This window comes from Meriones unguiculatus (assembly GCF_030254825.1).
Source record: "Meriones unguiculatus strain TT.TT164.6M chromosome 13 unlocalized genomic scaffold, Bangor_MerUng_6.1 Chr13_unordered_Scaffold_34, whole genome shotgun sequence".
Lineage (NCBI taxonomy): Eukaryota > Metazoa > Chordata > Mammalia > Rodentia > Muridae > Meriones > Meriones unguiculatus.
In genome coordinates, this window is record NW_026843646.1 from 16,126,685 (window position 1) to 16,141,401 (window position 14,717).

Genomic DNA, 14,717 nt, shown 5'->3' on the forward strand with positions numbered 1-14,717 from the left:
GACCAGTCAAAGTCCAGCCTGGAAGGAATTTTAGGACTGTTTTCCCAGTACTGTGCAGCAGAGGTAAGATTACGTGTTCAAAGTAATTCTCAATAACATGGTATGAGGCAAGCCATTCCGTATAGAGACATTGCTCTATATGGAAATAAATAATCAACAGCACTTGAGAAAAATGAAAAGACATTCCCAATGACATGGAAACAATGGGAATAACAACACATAAGAGATTAGAGCAGTGGTGCATTTAGAGACAATCAAATTTAATAGAACTCAATTAGTTAACTTTTTAAAAGATAAATGTAATTGAACAAAAGATCATTGCTATAGTGTCTTGGAAAAAGATCAGGTGATTCCCTGGCAATGGTAATTGCTTAAGTGTGATGTTTCTTGTTTAGATCTGTAAGCTGACACACACAGCTACAGTGAGTGGCCTATGCTTCAAACCTCAGAACTGGCATAAATGTGTAAGTGGATTAGATATATATGCAAAGGACAGTCCTCTAGTTGCATATTCAATATTCATTGAGTCAAGCTATCCTCCCCAAACTGTACACCCAGCAATCTGGTTTATTTTCATTCACCTGACATTAATTCATACCTGCTGTGAAATAACAAAATTATGATCAGATCCCTTTTCACAACAGTGATATAAGCAGGTTGTCTGCCTATTCTATTTCTCCCTGTGATGTGCACAATAAGTGAGTCCTCCTATAAGCCGAGCTCCACATGCATATTTTTGCCTGCTACTGCAATGGGGGGTTGACTATATGACTCCAATGGTAATTTTAAAACTCAGTGGTGGTACTGCCCTTTAACTGAAATTATTATCTACTTTAATCAAGATGACAACACGGTCATTGCCCTGGGAAGCAACATAATGGGATCAAGGTTACCTGAGTCAACATAGAAGAGCTTGACTCAGAAACAGTTTTCTAGAAGCCTTGAGCTGTGGCTGTTCTAGAATTAACACCCTTCCTAGGGAGAAATCACTCTGTGCATAGAAAGCTGTTCAAAGATAGAATGTATTCAACTCTGTATACTGCTCAAAAAGGAACTGAATAGAACAGATTTTTCATTCCACATATTCTGTCACCCTTAAGTCTATTTCAGGTTCAGGTTCCAGGTTATGCTTTGAGTAATTCCAATAGGTTCAGAAGACTAAAAGTCTAGCCTTGAAAGCACACAGAATTTTATAGAGCAAATCTGTCTTCTAGACTGTAATATATAATCTAGAAGATAGATGTAAAGGATTTGTGATTGCCAATATTCTTACAAATACAAAGGAGAGAGAATACTAATGCAGAAAACATCACAGAAAAGTTAACTATGAGCACTATGCTTGCAGTTCTTAGACGAAAGCTATACTGAGCTATTCTAACTTCAGAACACAGCAGCTTTTGCCTCTGAGGAGGCTGGCTCAGAACAACATCACAACTGCTTATATGCAGGACCAAAAAGAGTTCATTTCAACTAGCCCTAGCTGCAGTCTCTCTCAGGGCTATGACCCCACTGCAGCAAATTCCATTTTATTAAGCTTTATTTTTATTTATATGGATGTTTTGCATGTGTCTCCTTGGGAATGAAATTAAAGATGGACATCTACTAGCTGGTTTCTGAAATGGAACTCATGTTCTCTGTAAAAATGTCCACTGATCTTAACTGCTATGCCAGCTTTCTAACCACTTTTTCTTTATTTTGTTCATGTTAATTAAAATATATTACATTGGGGCTGGAGAGATGGCTCAGAGGTTAAGAGCACTGGCTGCTCTTCCAAGGGTCCAGAGTTCAATTCCCAGCAATCACACAGTGGTTCAAAATCGTCTATAATAAGATCTGGTGCCCTCTTCCAGAACACAGGAACAAATGCAGGGAGAACATTTTATATATAATAAATAAATAAATAAATAAATCTTTAAATAAAAGATAGATAACAGAAATTTCCATGTCCTTTCTTCATCCTTTCCCAAATTCTTCCACTCCCATTTTTCCTTTTAAGTATGTGAGCAAGTATTTACAAATGTATGAATTAAACCTGCTAAGTCCATTTTTTGTTGGTTCTGTGCATATGGTTTCAGGGCTGAAGACTTTCCTTTGTATATGTGATTAGGGAGCTCATCCCTACCTGAGGCTAATTTCCCCACTTGCAGGAAAGTTACATTCATTAATAACTAACAGGAATCTGATCCTGAAGTGACCTAAGCTGCCTTGGACATCTTGACATTAGAAAATACCTTAGCAAACAATTGCTGGTGCCATGGCTCTGAAGTTCTGGAGCTTCAGGGAAGACTATGGACATTGGCCTGGGCCAACCACCACCTCTCTTTGTTCTGAGGACCTCCTACCATACCACTGACCATTCTCTCCTTGGGTGATTTTGAAACCTTGAAATTCCTGCCTCCTCTTTCTAAGTACCACTATTACAGGCCTGTGTCACCATACCTGGTTGAGGTGGCTTCCACTTCATTTAGTGATGTAATTTAATGATGGGATGAGTAAGATGAACAGTTACACTTAACTATATTACAAAACCACTCATCTCTGTAAGCCTGGGTTTCACTCTCTATAGATTATGGATTGAACTCTGCCCTAGTCTTTAGATGAGTTATAACAGACTCAATGATAAAGGAAAACAATACTGCATAAAGAGAAGACAGTGGGCTTTTACCAGGAGGGTTACATTTGATGGGAATCTTCTTCCAGTCCTGGAGTTAGGACCAGAGCCCGTCCTGGCGACCCTACCCAGCCAGGATCAGCCACTCATCCTCAATAAGCCAATTAAAAGAACTGAATTATCAAGCTATGACATGTCTACTTAAAATGCAGGTACTCTGGAGGCAAGGTGAGTAGATCTAGGATATATACTAAGTTCCAGGACAGCCAGAGATACATAGTAGGACTATTCTTTAAAATAAAAAAGAGAGAAAACAATGACAAAGGGAAATTATTAATGAAAAATGAAAACAAAATATTTACTTAGTAATTTTGACCAATGAAGAAGCTATAAGGTAACTAATTCATCCTTGAAATCCTAACAGTTTGACAGAAGGCAAGATACACACAACTAAGTGATCTAACCAAGGTACATAATAAATTTTTGACATCCTTAAATCCCTCTGTCATTCTCAGCTCCTTTATCTCCTACAAGACATTCAGACACCGAGTTAATGTTTATTTAACAGAGAAGGTCTCAGCTGGAGGAATTAGCATTTTCATAAAATGAGATTTGAGGGGAAATTAGAATTTCATTGAATCCATGGTTTCACTAGATGTCACCTAAGGGGGAGATTAAATGTGTCTTTAGAATATCCTTATTCCTACCAGGCAGGCAGATTAAAGGGATGAAAGAGTGGGACTGAGGATCCCATTAGACTTTTTTTTTTTAATACAGGTCTTTCACTTGCTTGGTTAGAGTCTCACCCAAGCTACCTTATTTAATTTGTGTAAAGGGTGTTATTTCCCTAATTTCTTTCTCACCCTTTTGTCTTTTGTATTCCAGAGCATACTGATTTTGTGGTGTGTGTGTGTTCCTTTTGTACTCAACCATTTGCTGAAGGCATTTACTAGCTGAAGGAATTCTCTGGCTGGCAAATTGTAAGTTCTAGAAAAGATCATCTTGAGTAAGGTAACCCAGAAACAAAGACACATATGGTATATGCTCACTCCTATGTGGATATTAAACATATAAAAGAGTATAAACATACTGAGATCTATACTCCTAAAGAAGCTGGAAAAGGGAAGATGCTCAATCCTCATTCAGAAGGGCAAATGCGATAGACGTCTGAAGCAGAAGACAGGGAACAGGACAGGAGTCTACCACACACAGGACTCTGAAGGAATCCACTGATTGAGGTAATGAAGCAGAGGCTGAGACTCAGCCAAACTTTGGGCAGAATGCATGGAATTTTATTAAAGAAGTTGGAGCTATAAAGACCTGGAGGGGACAGGAGCTCCAAAAGAAGATGAACAGAGAAAAACAAAAACAAAAGCAAAACAAAAAAACCTGGGCCCTGGAGACCCTGCAGAGACTGTTGACCCAAATAAGGACCATTCTTGGAGAGGACCTACAACCCCTGCTCAGATGTAGCTCATATACTCATTTTCCAAGTGGGTTCCCTTGTAAGTGGAGCAGGGGCTGTCTCTGGCATGAACTCCGTGACAGGCTCTCTGATCACCTCCCTCTGGGGGTTGCAGCTTTGCCAGGTCAGAGGAAGACAATGCAGCCAGTCCTGATGAAACCTGATAGGCTAGGGTCAGATACAAAGAGAGAAGGCCCTCCCCTGTTAGTGGACTAGTGGTGGGGCATAGGGAGAGAAAAGGGAGGGAGAGTTGGATTGGGAGGAGATGAGGAAGAGGGCCACAGCCGAGATACAAAGTGAATAAATGCTAATAAATAATAATTAGTAAAAAATGCAAAAAAGTTCCATTAGGAGACCACAGAGTGGAGGTCTGAAGGGAGCTTTCATAGACAGCTACATGTAGTTGCCAAGAAAAGAAAGAGTGGAGCACCTGGATGGAACTGACCCACCCACCATAGCTAAGCAGATGCAGAGAATAGAGTTAGAGGCTAGTTCTCAGATACTCCCCAAGCATTGCTTTCTGGCCTTTAATCTTCTTCCTTTATTATCCAAAGGTCACTCCCTATTAGTTCACTCATACTCCACAGCTATTTGTAAACGCCTGCTTTCCTGAGCCTTAAAGAGTAATTTTTTTTCTGAATCCAGGATTCCTCTGAGAGCGATCAACACATCATCTCAAGTAAGCACCACTTCAGGCTCCTAACTAAATATTTTCCTAGCACTGGTGAAGCAGTATACAATTCCATTCAGACAAGTCAGTCTTCAAGCCTGGAAGTTCTTTTTCTCTTTACAGGAAGCATAAACTCCAGGCAGAGGACATCTGACATGTATCCTTGTAGACTCCCCTTGATGCCTATTTATTACATGTGAGATAAACTCAGTCTTTTGCCTTTGGCTAAGGGCTCAGTATCTTTTTAATGACTTGTATTGTCAATATCTCTGTCATCATAATTTAGACACTTGCCTAATTTGGTGGAGGGCTGGGGTGAGAATCTTCTTTAAGCACCAAGTCTAAGTTAGTTTCTGGTGTTATCAATCTTATATTTCTTCTAGATCATCAGTGCTGAGTTAAAGATTAACTTAGGATCAACTATGCAAACAGTGCAATTAATGACATGCTCAGGGGGCTGAAAAGATGGCTCAGCCCCTCAGAGCAGTGGCTGCTCATCCACAGGGCCTAGCTTTGATTCCCATCCACAAGGGACAGCTCAAAACAATCTGTATCTCTAATCACATGGATCAGACATTCACTGATACCTAGCATGCACTTGCTATACATAGTGCCAAAAATTATGCACTTAAATCGATTTTAATTAAAAATAATATATACATTGAGAAAATATTTTTTACAATAATGAATCACATATATATGCATTTTTTTCACCATTTGTATATCTGGTGCCCTAGGAGGAAAGAATGCATCAAATGCAATGAACCTGGAAAGACAGGTAATTCTGAGCCATGCAATATCAGTGAGAATAACCAACGTTAGGTACACAAGGGAAGCAGAACTACTAACTCTCAGGCTTCCAAATATGCTATTATAATGCAGACGTTGGAGATTTTCCATCACTGCTTTTGTCTCCTAGCACTTGAAGGTGAACAAGTCCCTGCTACATGGTTGTTGAGGGACTCAATGAATTTCTATCCCTCAGTGAATGGACTTCCCTCATTGCTTCCTATTTTGTTTGTTAACACACTCACTCTAAATGACAAAAGGATTGGTTGAAACCACTCAGAGTCTGGTAAGATTATACCAGAAACATTTCCATAACTTGAGATATATTCTTACTTTTGAAACATTTTCGGACAGAATATCTCTACATAGCCATAGCTGTATTGGAACTCACTATTTTGACCAACCTGGACTCAAGATCACACAGATTGCTCTGCCACTGTCTCCCAGGTACTGGGATTATAGGCATGCACCTCTAAGTCCAGCTGAGAATGAAAGGCTAAAACAAGATTTATTATTATTTATTATTGTTACCATGAGTAGTAATGAATTCTTCAAATTTTATAACAATAACCTGGCAAATAATTTTGTGTGTTTTCTCAAAAACTGGGCTATTTTCTTTGATGTTACATTCAACCCACTAAAAAAATATATGAACTCTGTTTGTACATATATATGTGTGTGTCACGATATGTAGATGGCACTAACAGGTCAACTTATTGCTATTTATAATCTATTTCCACTATGTCAGTTCTAGAGACGAGACCCAGAGAGTTGTCTGGTTCAAGTTATCTCCTTGGCCCTTATTTAGGTTTAAAAATTATTTATGTATGTGCTGGTGGCTAAGTGTGCATATGCCACAGCCCAAGTGTTCAAATGAGAGAAAACATGTTGGATTCAATATGAGTCTCTGAGAAATTGAACACAGGTTATCAGGCATCCACTTTCTCTACAGAGACAATTCTCTGCAGTATGTCTGTGGTTCTGAGAAATGTTATGAATTATTGTTTAATTGTTTAGACATACTAACATTGAGACATGTCCAGGCATGTCTGGCCTTACTGCCTAACATAACCATGGTCATTTTGTTGTTAAGTATCCATTTTGACCAGAAGGTGGAATTAACTTCACGTTCTCAGGCTCTGCCATCTGGAGAGCTTGAACAGCCTTTTACTTAAAATTCAATACTTGTTAAACATTCTGCTTGCATTAATCACATATGCTCTACTTGAACAAAACCACAACACCCTATGTTCCTTTCTCCCAGAATGATGGGGAACTGTAAAGTCCCTAAGCTTATATCCCAACTAATCAGCTTAAAATGCATTGTCTAGCTACCTAGATACAATACACTTGAAACAAAATTGATTCTTCTTGTATTTACCTAGGCAAAATGAGGTCATGCTACCCTCCCATTCCTTCCCATCTGGTTAAATGGTTGTGATCTGGTTATGAGTTTTCTTATGAGAGGCCTACCTTTGAAAAAGACTGATGTCACAATCTAGTTCCTGAATCCAGACAGCGTCCTAACCAGTCAGTTTGTGTTCAGCATTCAATAAACTACTATGTGTCTGAGTCTGGCATTTGAGTGGTCTGGCTGCAGCTATTGATGAACCCATGACATACTGATAAAATAAACTAAAACAATAAAAAATATAGCAATATACCACTTTCTTTGCAAATGAGACTTATTATTCAAATTGTCCTATTTTTCTCTATCCTTAGATGACAATGTTTACAATTTTAAGGAAGAAAATCTTTTACGATATAATGTTTCAACCAATGATATCTGAGACTTAATGAGATGGCGTGGTGGGAAATATCCACGGTGTACAAACCTGGCAACATGATGTTTGATCACCATATGATGGCAGGCGAAATTAGACCCCACAAAGTTTGCTTCCACTCTCTATATATCTGCTCTGGTCAAAAAACCTTTAATAATAAATTACATACACGCAAAAACACACACAACACAGTATTTTTAAAAATAAATCTCATTGCTGTTACATTATCTAGTATCATGACATAATTCCAATAGAAGGAAGTACTTCAAGATGAAGTGCCAAATGGTTACCTAATGAGAACATGAAGACTTGTGGAACACCATATAATATATACACATCCATAGAACATCAAACTATGTTGTAATATATGTTCAGATCCTGTCAGGTCTACTTATCTAAATTTAGGACAGGCAAGTCTACACAGAGAAACTTTGTCTTCACAAACAAAAGCAAAACAACAAAACTAAAACATAAAAACAACAGGAAAGCAAAATAGCTTACCACTGAATAAGAAGTATTTCTACTGTATCTTATGTGATTTAGTGATAAGAGTCTATAAGTGTGTAGGCATAGCAGCATAAGAAGGAATGTGACTGATTAGTTTCAACAAAACAGTAGGCACAAAGAATAAGAAATGGGTTGAGTCTGTATACACACAAATCCATTACCTAATAAAGAATCTAGAAAGGTTCTAAAAGCTCCACAATGAAAGCCACAAAAAACAGACGAGTATTCAAAGGCATCATCCTATCTGGGAGCTTTTTTATCTGATCAACTACATTCTAACCCTGTTCACTATAGGCTCATAGTGAACCCATGATAAAAATGCATTTAGTCTTACTTCAATGATCCTCAGAGTCTGAAACAGCTCACACACTACAAAACAAACAAGGTCTGTTTTGTCACTAGATAATATCTTCATTGCTGCATCTTGTAAAATCAGAAAGCAAGTTATATCTTTAAAACATACAATGGCACAGAATATACTGTCTAATTCCAATAGACAGCAATGTGTACATAGTGAGGGAAGACTGGACCATGGCAGGAAAACCAGTAGGGCAAACACCAAATCCTGTCGCTGATCTCAGACACATGTGTCTTAAGTTTCACAGGGCTTAGGTGGCCTATACCTGCAACTTCTCATACATCTCCACATTTGGTTACTTCTACTACCTATATGCATGGGAGGTGTCTCATTGCGTAGGTATCTCAACATCTTGTGGTCACAACATGAAACAGTCTTCGTCCTCACAGCTTCATGCAATGCACCCTCACAGTATTCTCAGTGGGGCTCTGACTCTGCCAGACATAGATGGATGGAACAGTGTTGAACTGAAAGCACAGAGGAAGAATCCATGACCTTAACATTTGCATCCTTCTAGAAGAACCAACCCAATATGTGTCGCTGCCACTAAGGTGGGATGGACCCTACCATTCTTGGACCACAGTTGCAAGCACATTTCATATTAAGTTCCTTCCTAAGACTAAGAATCAATTTGCCTACTCCTTCCAGTCAGATCTTTGTGAGTTCCAAGCCAGCCTGGTCTGCACAGTGGGTCCAGTAGAGGCAAGAATTCAAAGAGAAACCCGGTCTTGAAAAAGAAAAAGAAAAACAAAGTAATTATAAGTTGTTTCATGCCCAATACAGCAACACTATGAGATTCTTTTTAAGTATAAAATCCTTTAATTATTACTATTGTGTTCATTCTTTTAGCACAATGTCCTCCTTAGGCACTCATGTTGTCCACAACAAATGAGCATTGAGGTTATTTTCATATTTAGGCCACCATGAGTATAGGTGCAATGGTATGATAATTCTGATACTTCTCATTAGTAACTTCAAGTGTATGGAAAATCTACTGAGAAGATTATGGGGATCCATAGCAATCCTGTCAGTTTACGACAACTCTGTATAGGCTGTGTGTAGGTATTCCATCAAAATGTCTCAGAATATAAGTAGGAGATATGTGCAATTTTACATGAACTATAACAAAAGGTGGTTTTAATTTTAGTCAGATTCTGTGGAAAATACCAACCCAGTGATATCAGATTTTATTTTGCATGTTCAAAAAGATTTCAGTATCATATTCAGATTCATTGCTCAGTTCTGTAGCATATTTTAATTTCACTTTTGGTTTTCTCAATTAAGTCATACTTAGTGTACTGTCTTTTATGTGACTGTAACAAGTTGCACTGCTTCACTAAACTTTATACTAAAGTCTTATTTCTATGACATTGTACATTGTTTCATACTATTTTCAGTTTCACTCACTCTTGTTGCTAAATGAATGATGATAGAGTAAACTTTACCCTCACATAAAACTGTAAACCACATTAAAACAATGCATTTTCAGACAAAGTAGTGTTGGGTATATTCAATTTGCAGCATAAAGTTAAAACAATCCAATAAAAAAAGAAATTGGGGCAACAACAACCTTCCAATAGTCACAAATAACATAAAGTATGTCGCTTTAACACTGACCAAGCAAGGGAAAGATCTGTATGAAAAAAACTTCCAGTCTCTGAAGAAAGAAACTGAAAAAGATATCAGAAGATGGAAAGATTTCCCATGCTTATGGATCAGTAAGAATAACAGCAAAAATGGTCTTCCTACCAAAAGAAATCTAGAGATTAATGCAATTTCCATCAAAATACCACCACAATTCCTTACAGACCTTGAAATAACAATTCTTAACATCATATTAAAAAAAATAATTAAAACAACCCAGTACAATAAAGAACTTCTGAAGTTATCTCTATCCCTGATCGAAAGCTATACTATAGAGCAACAGTAATAATAACAGCATAGTATTGGCAGACAAATAGACTTGTGGGTCAATGGAATTGAATCAAACACCCAGAAATAAGTCCACACACCTACAGAAGACAGGACTAAGGCCAGAAATTTTACACTGAACCCCCACAGTATGTCCTTCCCATCAAGCTACTTCAGACCTCTGGTACTACAGCACAGAATCTCTACTTCCCCCCTCAAAAGGCTACCATATCAGTGTTTTGTCTGAGAGAAAAATCCTGTTTTTGGAAATGCCTGTCTGTTCTCTTTTAAGTCCATGTCAACTGCATCAATCCTGATCTAACAGACACTACAACATGCACTGAGGAAAGCAGAGAATCATAGGTTCATATTTTAAAAGTCTTAATTCAACTAAGCATTTAAATGTAAAAAAAAAATGGGTAGATTTCTAGATGTATAAAATTTAAGAACATTAAATCAAGAGGAAGTAACAACCACATAACAACCAAGATAGAAATGATAATTTAAAAATCTCTCAATTAAAAGGAAAAGAATTAAAGAAAGCAAGCCTAGGTCTAGAGATTCAGCATGAATTCTACAAGAGTCTCAAAGAACTCACTGAAATACTCCTCAAAGTATTCCACAAAAGAGAAAAGGAAGAAACACTGTATAGTTTTGTAAAGACACCAGTATTATCTTGATTACAAAAATTAACTCCTGAAAATTAATAACACAACCTAATATTGTGTTAACTAATTAATAAATTGTGTTATAAAGAACTGCTATATAGGTACTCAGTTATCTGTACAAGAGACATACTCACTTACCTAATATATTATGACTAGAAGCCATGATTACAGACTATGTCAATATCAATGTCAAATATTACTGATTCCCATAATACTAAATTATATAGTATACAAACATTCACATTTCATCTTTTATTTAGCTAACGTTGACTGAATGAAAAGTTCAACTGACTTGCTCAACAATCTTCTTCATGATACCCTATTTGAAGGTGATCTCCATGGCTTGTAAGTGTAAATGAGTCCTACTTTATATCTTGTTGGTTTAAAACCCACACATTACACTTATCACTAACATGATGAGATATGGCCCAGGCTCATGAGCACTGACTGTGTTCTAAAATTTAATAATGGGAGCACAGTTTTGGTTTCACCTTCATCACACCTTATTAATACTAAATAATCTGTGAAAGCAATTACGTTTCAGTTACTGCTAACACAAAAAAGATCTTCTTATGGTCTTTTGTCATAAATGCAGATTGTATTTTAGGTGAAATGGCTGCTTTGGATATGATGTTCTAGTCTATATCTTATGGCATTGGACATATTCCATGAAATCATAAAAATTTTCGTTATTGAACTTGCTATATTTTTACACTATTTACACATATATCTTACAGAATTTCATCTCACACTAGGAAAACATTTGTTGAAAGACAATCAAATTTAACGTCTTCAAATGAGTGCTTTCAGGCCCCAAATCATGTAAGATACAGATATATACACATATGCTTTGACAGAACCTTTTTCCATTTTAATTTGTACTTTTAACTATAAGATGAAAATGTCTTATTGGCTTGATGACAGTGAATTGCTTACCAATAATATAAGATCCTGATGCTTCCCTTGCTTATGAGTGAGGCTTACCTGGCATGGTAGAAGCCAGTTCGGGTTTCTGTCTTCTTTAGATCCCACTTCAATTTTGCTCAACAGCGTTTTATGGAGGGCACAGGCCACTGCATACACTGCATTCCATATGGAATGATTTTCATGGTCATGATTTTCACATAGCAAAGCAGGAAGTGAGCAATTAAACCTGTTAATCCATAATTTAAGGAAGTACAAATCTCCTGGGTACTGGGCGGGTGTAGATGACTAGTGAAAGTTCATTAAGCCAGGGATAGCTCTTGTCTTTAAATATGAGAAGCTTCCTCTGAAAAAGTTCACCAAGTCATTCCTATTTGATACAGATCCTAAATAAAATGTGTTGGTTTGCCATGTTCCACACCTTCCTTCTGGTTGAAAATATTTTATTTACCATGTGGAAAAACTTCAGTTACTTAAATCACTACAGAATACCTGCACATGTACCTTTGTATGTTGGTTCAAATTCAGCAAATCAACACCAAATAGTAACCAAGTTTCAATTAGCAGGCTGTTTTTCTTCCTTCCTTCCTTCTTTTCCTTCCTTCCTTCCTTCCTTCCTTCCTTCCTTCCTTCCTTCCTTCCTTTCTTTTTCTCTCTCTTTCATTTTCTTTCTTTCCTTCCTTCCTCTTCTTCCTCCTCCACCTCTTACTTTTTCTCTTTGTCCATGTGTGTATGCCTTCAGACCAGCAGAGGTGGCCAGATCCTTCTGTACTGACTCTCCAGCACCCTAATAACCAAGCGCAGTGCACCTTACCTACTCAACCCCCAGCCCCCTAAACATTATTTATATAATAATGTCCTCCCTGCTTGTGCACCCGTGGGCCAGCAGAGGGCGCCAGAACAACCTATACAAGGTCGTGAACAACCTCACCCAGAGCGGGGTGCACCCATCTCCCCCAGGATGCACGCAGGCCTGGTGGGAGCAGAGGAGTGGGACTCTTCTCTTCCCGCCATCCACCTACCTGCGGTTCTGCCCCACACACGAGCCGCTCGGGGACTCCAAATAGTCCGCGGGCGGTGGACAGAGGAGGGAGGCAGGGAACCCCAAATAGCCGCCCTCCCCCCCACCCACCCCCCGGCCCGCGTGTAAGCAGGACTATGAGTTCATAACAGCTTGGGACAAGAAGATTGCTGACCGGTTTTGGTCCAGGCAGCGGCAGGCCTCTAACGAAAGTCACGCCCCTTCGCGTTTGGCTTCTGGATCCTCCCCGCAGACAGCAGAGACTTCTGGGCTCGAAGGCGCTGAGACCCTCGCCATCTCTTTGGCCCCCATTACAGGGATGTAAACACAAAGCTTCTAGTCACAGACAGACCTTTATCCCTTTGTTTCTCACTTCGGAGAGCTCACTGATCACTAAGTACCAAAAGTCCCAAGATGCATTGCGGCAGAGACCCACCTGCCTGAGAACTACAAACATGGCTTCGGAGCAAGGACTTCTGGGATTGTATCGAGAACTACAAAGCAAGGGCTTCTAGGATTTTATCTGGGAACTACAAACATGGCTTCGAAGCAAGTACTTCTGGGATTGTATCTGAGAACTACCAAAATGACGTCGGGCGCCGCGATGACGTCTGGAATTGCTTGCAGTCCCATCTCTGTGTCTGTCCCTGTGAGCAGCAGGGACGGGGTGGGGGTAGGGGGGACGCCTACAAATCCCAGAATGCCACGCAGGCTGTTCCCACCAACTCGTGATGTGGTCCCTCAGCTTCCCTTACAGAGGAAGTAGGCGTGAGGACATCCTTCACGCTGCTGCTGCTCTATGGCCCATCATCGTCAGAGACTGCAGTGCCTTTCCGCTGATCCCGGTGTCTGCAGATCTCCCTGGCATGCCATACAGTCCCAGTTGCTCTGTTATGTCATCGCCCCGCCCATGTCTCAGAAGCTACTGCTACAGTATAAAATATCCAGTGCCTGGGAGTTGGGAGAAGGGGTCCTTGGTTCTCTGGACCTTGGATTATGTTAGTAGGAGTCAGACACAGATAATAAATCTCTTCCAAATATATATTTAAAAAAGGCCAGGGTGTGGCAGCACACGCCTGTCATCCTAGCATTCCTGCAGGCAGTAGCAGGCAGATTTCTGAGTTTTCTTCACCCCAAAATCCCAGTATCAAATGATTTGTAGCGATTTTGTTTGACAGTGATTAATACTCTTTTTTTAATTACATAACCAACTGCTGGAGGGATGTCACAGTGGTTGAGGAGGTGCCTGCTGCTCCAGATGAATCTAGGCTCCATCCCCAACACCTACCACTATCTGAATCCACTTCCAGCGGATCTCACAACCTCTCACACACAGGAAGGCTAAGGGAGTCCTTCTCATCTAAGGACTCTGAGTGTTATGCCAGGATCACAAGACCCTCAGAGACCACCAGGAGATGACTTGATGCAAAAGGAAGAGAGCTTTATTATGAGAGCAATCGAACTCGGGACCCCAGGTTAACTGATGCAGCAGGAGAAAAGTGGGACCCCGAGCACTGGGTGAACAGGGTTTTTAAAGGGAAAAACCGAAAGCAGGATGTGTCCATGACAGCAAGTAGGGGTATTCATGCCTTGGCATTACAGGGTTGGGTAAAAGTCATGGTGAGGTGACCCTCTAGCTGAGGCACATAATCACAATTGCCATTCTTTTAAACTACATCTGGAACATTGGGGAGAATTTGCCCAAACGTTTCTCACTGATTGTTGCCAGGGAGATGGTCTCTGTTTCCTACCAAGTATTTATTCTGTGATATTTCCTGGAGGCTGTTGCTAGGAGAGTTAACTTTGTTACTGCCAAGTGTACACTCTGTGATATTTTGTGGTACCTGAGTTCAGCTTCCGGTCAAGATGGCTTCTCATTTCAAAATGTAGTCACCCAGGCTAACTTAAACTCTTCAATCACAGAAGCAGAAAAGTAACTAAGACGTCACACACACTATACATACCCAATAGAAAGCCTGAACACCAAAGCTATATCTTAATATAAGATT

General features: G+C 39.4%; 1 protein-coding gene and 1 pseudogene across 1 annotated transcript in view; both read right to left on the minus strand.

Annotated features, from left to right (window-relative positions):
• The window catches only part of LOC132650845 (neurocalcin-delta-like), a 117,469-nt pseudogene extending 104,321 nt beyond the window's left edge, over positions 1-13,148 (minus strand).
• LOC110561735 (vomeronasal type-2 receptor 116-like) overlaps positions 1-14,717 on the minus strand; it is a 799,658-nt gene that overhangs the window by 52,430 nt on the left and 732,511 nt on the right.